Genomic DNA, 8,733 nt, shown 5'->3' with positions numbered 1-8,733 from the left:
CGACTAGTAAAATGCTTATGCTGTGTCATTGTTTAGAGAGAGCTGACACGAGATTACATTTACACTAGCATATAAAGGTTCTCAATTTATCAAAAATATCGAGGATTACCAATGAAATTTATAATTTATCTTACAATGCAATTTCATTGCACATTTTATAATTGTTAAAACATTTATACATTATACATTTTATATGTTGCTTTTGTACTGTTGAAAAATTTACGTGCAAACTTGCTGCTGCCATTTCTTTCCCTTCGTATAAAAAAAAAAAAAAACAAGAAAAAATATAAGACAAATTTGAAGTATAGTAAGAGAAAAAAGGTTGAAAACAAACCGAAGAGAACAGAAGAAAAGAGAAAAAAGTTGAACTCGTACGAGAGTTTTGTTCTTTAGCTCGAGGCAAGAAAGTTTTCATGTCGGGAAGGATATAACGAAGCCAAAATAATCGTTAAGGGAAGCAAAGTGCTCGTGCTCTCCGATGAGATTACCCTCCGGGGTGGGGGTGGGGCTGAGGGTGTTAGTACGCGACGCGAAATCACGAAGGGAAGTCGTAACGCACGACGTTTAATTGCGCAATAAATTGTGATTCTTCGATTTGCAACCCATTTCCTACTGTCGGGGCGACGATTGGTCGCTGTTAAATTGGCGCGTAGGTGCGATGGTAGGTTACTACGTGGTTGGTGTAGGCACGCATGCCGTGAAAGTCGGAAGTACCACCTCCCACCCTTCTCTCTTCCAACTCGTCTTCTTATTATTCTTATTATTCTTTTAACTCTTGTCTTTTCGTTTTTTTAGTTAGAAAACACCATTTGCATTTGTCACTTTCTACGAGATTTATTAATATTGTCTTACCTGTTCAAGGTAATTCATAAATCAATAATTAATAATGACCTTCTTTTTTTTCGTCCGATCAATAATAATTTATCACGCTGTGTTCGAAAGTTGGATATTTTTTTTTATTAATAATGACAAATTCCGATAGATCGTATTAAGATTTGTCAAAGATTGACAGTCGATGTATTAATCGACTCGATCGATCATTATGTAAATCAATGTAACTTGTCAACGAGTTGGATCGTATATAAGGAATAATGTAATGCTAGAAAAAACATTATTAACATTGGATGAAAGTACGACTAACTAAATTATATAGCTAAAGTTTCAAGCTAATCGAAATATGTATATACAGTAGTTATGATTTATTTCGAAATATTCCAAGTATGCAGTTCCATATCACCAAGTGTTACAGAAAAGTTAGTAAAGAGTATGCATAATCGTTTACAAGATGTTATTCGTTTGAACCAAATATGAAAAAACTGCAAAGTTATCTGTTCAAATACTTTTGTGGCTTCAGCAATCTTTACGTTTATAAAAAATAAATAAAAAGTTTCGATTGAAATTTTATCTATACAATCTAGGGAATCATACATCCATCCATCTCCAATGTTAATAATATATTTATTATAATTAACAAAGTATTTCTGAGATTGGACGTATGTTCAAATACTTTCGTAAGTCACTGTACGTGAAATTTTATCTATTACAATCCTAGGGAATCATTACATCCCTCATCTCCAATGTAATAATTAATAATGTTTTTATCATTAAAAAGTATTTCTGAGATGGCACGTATGTTCAAATACTTTCGTAAGTCACTGTACGTAATAATGGAAATGTAAAAAAGGATTGAAATGTTAGTAATATGATAGTTGAAATGTAATTATCGTATTATTATGATCAGTAGTCCCGACGTAGAAATGTTTTGACTATTGCAGATTCGCTGGTACAGACGGTTATGCTGACAAGCCGTACATTATTCCTAATTTCCGGGCTGATCAGCACGGTTTCCGGAGCACCATTTGGTTATGGTCTCAACACCGATATCACGGAATCTAAAAGTGAAATGGAACCTTGGTTACAACCATGCGGTACGCCGATAACGGAACCAACCATACAACCAATCGTACGTCACAGCGTTCACAGACAATTGAAAAGGATACAAACGCAAATAAGGATTGCTCACAATCACTAGAAGGAATATAGAAATGACATTCGTCAGATTTACAATAAGGTAAATTTTTGTTGAAATTGAACGTTAATTGTTAACAACTATCACCTATACCTACATTAAAACTATTTAAATCGATGCGGAATAATTTATGTCGTACTGAGATCGGCCAATTAGGCTTGGTACGTTCTGACGAAGGCCAGTAATACTTACTCATTCGTAATTAATCATTCGCGAGAACTCGGGGTTAAGATTACGCGTGTCTGGTTCTCGAGGCAATGCACGGACAACACCCGGAGGAGTCCGCATCGCACGTGCGGTACAATGCAGACAACACAAAGTCCTACTGTCCGTGAGGTACGACGATTTGCATTAGTTACGCGTGTCCCCCCTCCAACTGAAGCAGACTCGATTTTCTCGTTGACTATCTTACGAGATCGTTTAGATGCAAAGTCTAATGAATGGGCAACCGTATAGTGACGACTTAGCTTTCGTATTCAGTTTCACGTACTAAACGTTAACTAACACTCCTTTCTCATAAGTGAAATATTATTTTCAACCTACCCCACCCTCTCTCTTTCTTTCCTCTTTTTTTCTTTTTTATTTCATTCTAAGAAATTACTAATCTCTTTTGCCCAACCCGTAAAGTAATCGAATGCAATAACAAAAATTCGCGTTAAATCATAAATATCGTATTTGCGGATAAAACCTCTCGTTTCGTTTTTCTTTTTTTTCTTATTACCGTAGCATAAATTTATCGATCGAAAGGTTTCCTTTCCAAAGCCCCTGGAGGACTTTTTGCTAGATAACATAAATCGAGTTATGGAATTCGATTTTTCTTTTGGAATTTATTTCATTCGCAATTCTTCTTTTTCCTCCTTCTTCTTTTCTTTTTTCTTTTTTTTTTTGTCTCCCGTTACCTACCTACTTACCACTACTAATACTGATGCTACTAATACTACTTAAATATAATTGAACGAACAACGACGATCTTCCTCGAAACGAACGTCAAGACTAAACACTCGGCCGTATCATTTTTCTTTCGCAGGTGGACAAAGCGCTGAAGGGGCAGTACAGATTAAACTGGCTTCCGGAGAATACGTTCGCATGGTACGAAGAGGAAATTTGGTGCCTCGAAAAGGGTAAAAAGGCGGAACGTGTTCTTCCCCGTCTTCACGACGGTCTTCAAAGGTTCGCGGTTACTTTTCTAAATCTACGAAAGTTCGAATTGAAATCGGAAATAGATGCCGATCTTAGGATAAGCAAACGAAACGAGATCATGGATACCATGCTAACTGAAATACTTCGAGTAAGTTTTTTTAATTATTATTATTATTATTATAGTGAACCTAAAGTTCATGCGGTTTTTTTTTTAATAATTAATATTTCACTCGCATATAAAGTAATTTTTATTGACTTAGACAACAAAATATTGCACTTATCTGAAACAAACTTTTGGTTCACCCTAATACATTTCATATATTTATATCTCCCTCCAAATCATTCGTATATGATATTTTTTTCTTTTTTCCTCGTCGATATTTAGATACTTTGCGAAGTAGAAACGATGATGACCAATCTAGGATTGGAAATTCCAACCTCGCACAAAGCAGTCATAGTTACGGAAAATCATGACTGGTCTAAGGAAGGTGATCTAACGTTATTGCTCATTCAAGATTGGGGTATACTAAGATTGTTCAAAGATTTTTTGAGCGATTGGAAGAGTGCATTTCGTAATGCAACCATGAGAGGACCAGGTACCTGTGTTACTACAGCACCAAAACCACCTATGTTAAGACCGAAAAAGATCGATGATTATACGAAAAAGAAGAACAAGAAGAATCCATGTCCTAAAAAGAAGAAAATCAAGAAGGTCAAGAAAGATAAGGTCAATAAAAAATTAACGGATAGTGTACGTCTCAATTTGAATCAAACTGAACCTTTGATACGAGGTACAAGACTATGCCCAAGGAAAAGACTGACGAAGAAGAAACAAATTACTTTGCAAATTACTAGCACGACACAATCAGCGACGACTATTCACGATTTCGAATGATTTTTTTTCACAACTAAATTTTTTTTTTTTTTTCATTTTTTTTTCTGTTATCTTTAGTATAGGATAAATAATCACATTCGATGTCGAGCACTCGCAAAAAGAAAGAAAATGTCTCTACACGATCATAAACGAAAATGATCATGCATAATTCATAAGCACACATCATAGGACACATCATCATCCACCTTACGATCTTTTTATTTATTGCATCTCTCACCACCGATCATTTATTTGTCTTATCGCGTTTGTTTTCATTTTTTTTTTGTTTTTTATTCTTCTTTCTCGATCTTACATTAGAGAAAGGAATTTTCGACCACTCTTTACCCCACAACCCTTCCCCCTCCCTGTACATATCGAGAGCGAAAATTCGTATGCGAATTTGTTTTTTTTTTCTTCCGAAAGAAAACGAAAACAAACCGAATAATAAATTATTTCTCTCTTTCTCTCTCTCTCTTTCTTTCTCTTTTTTTTTAATTATTTTTTTACGTATCGATTTAAAACGTAAAGCTTGTTTTAAATTTTAAGCCAGTAATTTTTGTCACTACTAGAGGACCAGTATTAAATGATTAACTTCGAAACAGTATTATAACTAATATAACGTAATAAATAATAATAATAGCGATTAATAATAACTTTGATGCACAGAGAGACTTATCGATCGATGCTAAGGAAGATTTGCGATTAGCACGATCAATCGGGATGTAGCGTCGAGAAGGCACTCACCTGGGAATCACCTAGCCATGCGTATATATATACTTTTCTCTTCTTTTCTATTTTTTTAATTTTTTTTTCTTCTTCTTCTTCTTTCCTTTCTCGTTTTTTTATTTTATTTTATATATAATCACGAGAGAGCACACGTACGTTCAAAAACACTCGTCGCGAAATGTTACGGAAAGATGCTTTGAGAATTGAAGAAAAAAAGATAAAAAATAATAATCTTAAGAAACTTGTCTTTCGAAAATATTTCACGAGTATCTTTCTTATCTTACTTTCTTTCTTTCTTTCTATTTTTCTTAAGTATTATATTTGTCTCTTCGTTAAATTATATCGAGTATACTTATTGCGTATTTATTCGACAAAGTACAAGCGACCATTTACAACGAATCGCAGAAATATTCGTAACTATTTAATAGCGAACGGAAAGTTTTCCTAAAATTTTTTAGCACACAATTCATATTTTATTTAACTTTCGAATCGATCCAAATTTGATTTGCAGAAAAGAATATTCGATAGTTAGAGAAATATTAGTGTACATAAATGCTCACGAGATTTAGTATACTTAACTAAATAAAATGTAATGAAAAATACAATAATTATTTTCTGCGAATAGTATTTGATCGATCAAAGTATTAAACACAATAGGCATAAATCATGCAAAACTAATTTAATAAATGATATCAAATAATATTTTTCTAACAATGATAATACATTCATTTCAATCAACACAAATATAATCAGAAAATTCAAACATATATATATATATATTTCTGCTCATAAAAATGTTGAAACATTGCATTGCATTGCAAATATAAATTTATTTAAACATTAATTGAAAATGACAAATATTTTTATGATTTCGTTGTAAACGTGTTCAAATATTAAACGCATCGTTCTCTCGCGATAAAAAAAGAAAGAAAGAAAAACATAAAAAAGGAACAAGTAAACCTAAATCATTCCATATATTTCGATTTATGGAAAAAAAAAAAGGAAAAAAAAAGTAACTTTATTTATCTTAGCTTTAACGTCTGCGGGCGAAAGCTTGATGTTAGCTGTGATATCCCCGAGCGTACGCGGACAGTGAACAGTTCCTACGTTGTATACATAGGTACATGTATATAAGTATATCATCGTATATAGTCGAATGCGTACCATACATATTTAACTTAAACGTTAGATTACTTTTCATCTTTTATCATCTATTTTATTTTCCTATTTTCTTCTATCATTCCTATTTCCACAATAGAATCTCTTTCTTCTTTGCGAACATGACAACAACTTTATCTATCTTTACTTGTGTACTTACTTTTTTCCTTTTCCTTACTTCTCTCTCTCTCTCTCTCTCTCTCTCTCTTTCTCTCTCTATCTACCTATCTTTTTAATATAATATTTTAGGTAGTAGTAGTAGGTGATAAATTATATTAACACTAGATTTATGGACTGAGCCAATTTGATCCATTGAAAATTTAATATTATTTTTTTATATATATTATTATATAATTAATTAATATTATATTATTATTATAAATTTTAATATTATTTTTTCAAAACATATGAATATAAGGTATTAATTCTTCTTCCATCTACGTAACCCATTATTCAAACTATGTTTGTAAATCATTCAAAAATAATGAACAAAATATCCGTAAATCTAGTGTTAACGAATCGAAAATTGGTTCTTAAGGAAAGAAATAAGAAACAGAAAATAGAGCGGACAATTATGCTTAGTTTTATCTTTCTGTTTTCGGTTTCTTTTTTGGTATAGGCATTTACCCTTTTTATCTGGACGCCTATGTGAAAGGTACAACGTTCTGTTTTAAAAATGATTTCTTACTTCTGAATTCTTCGTGACTTTTCATTCCATTATTTCATACTATCCCTTACTATTTTCATATTCGTACTTATTTTGTAATAAGAGTAATGGCAAACATTTTAAAGATCGAGTAAAGCGAGGCTCGCATAGTATTTGATAAGAATTTTAGGAAAGTATTTTCGTGTATTTTTTAAAGGGTTAATTAATTAAACGAATTAATGCGAGGCATTGGACGGTGCGATATGCGTAAAAATATTTTAGGGCAAAATTTTTACGCGTTAACCGTCACACACACGTGTTATTACTTTTAATATCTTTTTTTTATCTATTTCTTATGTATTATTTTGCTGCGTTACATTACATCGAATATACACGTACTTATATATATTTATTCGACATACAAGCATACTTACGTAATGTCTTTAATCTATTATATTATATCACGTTACCATCGCATATATTATTTATTTGTCATCATTCTTATTTTTTTTGTCCTTCTTTTTTATTATTTGTGTATAATCGTCTCGAATAAAATTCTATGTTCTTTTTTTCTACACTGTAAATTATAAACGAGTGAATTCTTTAGCAAGTTGACTTTTTTCTCTTTCTCTCCATCTCAAACCCATATTTCCCTTGATTTTATTTTTATATATTATAATATATTAAGTTGTATACCCATAAGTAATCAATTGTTTCCAAAGAATTTTTTTGATGCCTTTAATTTTTGTACGATTGTTGAAGAAAGGAAACACGTATTAAATATATAAATATATATATATATATATGTATATATTTGCGTGTGTGTATTTTTCTCTGTGCGTGTCTTATTCTCATGCATATGAAATAAAATATTCCATAAAATATTATATATTTATATAAATAAATCAATAATTATAAATATATATTCTATAAATATATATATATATATATATTTTTGAAAACGTTTAAAATAACGTTAGCAAAAACTGACCAGATAGGATACCTTTCCTCAATGAATGAATGCACACAAAAAATTTAAAAAAAAATATATCAAGATCAATTTATGAAAATCGGACTTTAATCTTATATATTTTGATTTTTCATACTAGAATAATATTAAATTTAATTATAAGATTAATACGATTATTAAAGAATACGGTCTTTACGTATACCGCAAGAACAGCTTTATTATTATAAATAATAATAAATATTATATTTTATATATATATATATATAGAGAGAGAGAGAGAAACCATTGCAACATTCGATTTCGATTTGAATCGAATTCTACGCGGAAAACATGAATCTCTTGCGATTCGTTCGTTATCAAGAACGAACGAACGAACGAATTGAACGTCTGGCCAAAACATGTAAGTCTAATCCGAGTTTGTCGGTTTCGCATGATCGTAGATGATGTTGCAATAAGGTCGCGTAAGGCGTTCGTGCGTGAAAATAACGCGTCAGGTCTGTCGTGTGTATTAATAATAATAATACTGAAAAAGGTATATATAATAATTACTAACACGTTTATAAATGAATTTTTAAATAATCTTTAGACTTATTTTTTTCAATAATATCCTATAGTTTTACGCCTACTACGATGATCATCGAGTAGAACACGCATCCTAGGACACGTGTAGGCATAATGTCAAATTGAACTTTAAAATTACATGCTATAAACGTTTATTTTTCATTTTTAAGTTCAACACGTAATATTAATTGTTCTTCGATCGTGTCGAAATGATTAAACAATATCGATTCGACAAACCATTTACAGGAGTACCGAAATAGTAATAGGAGTGCACGTTGTAACAGGAAGTAGAAATTAACATTACTACGATGTCTGATACCTTGATTATGGTTAACAACATTTTTACAATTACAATTTGTAAAATAAAAAAAAAACAAATAAAAACAACAATAAATTCATCGATCGATTCACGACGCTCTAATAATATCGATAAGAATAAAATATTTTTTTCTTCCGACAATATATTGCACCACGGTGTTTTTAATCCATCCTCCTTTTTCTTTTTCTTAACCAAACATACACTTTCTACAATGATCAAGATCAGATAAGATCGATAAAGATCTAACACCGCTCCCAATTTATTCCTCGTTCAAAATTTATCGCAATAATACTTATTTGTCGCATTACGA

General features: G+C 31.3%; 1 pseudogene; it reads left to right on the top strand.

Annotated features, from left to right (window-relative positions):
• The first annotated feature begins 1,792 nt into the window (after positions 1-1,792).
• Positions 1,793-4,152, top strand: LOC122523436 (annotated as a pseudogene).
• Positions 4,153-8,733: the final 4,581 nt, after the last annotated feature.

Source organism: Polistes fuscatus, unplaced genomic scaffold, assembly GCF_010416935.1.
Source record: "Polistes fuscatus isolate 324 unplaced genomic scaffold, CU_Pfus_HIC Scaffold6, whole genome shotgun sequence".
Lineage (NCBI taxonomy): Eukaryota > Metazoa > Arthropoda > Insecta > Hymenoptera > Vespidae > Polistes > Polistes fuscatus.
This window is presented reverse-complemented; position numbering and strand designations above follow the sequence as displayed.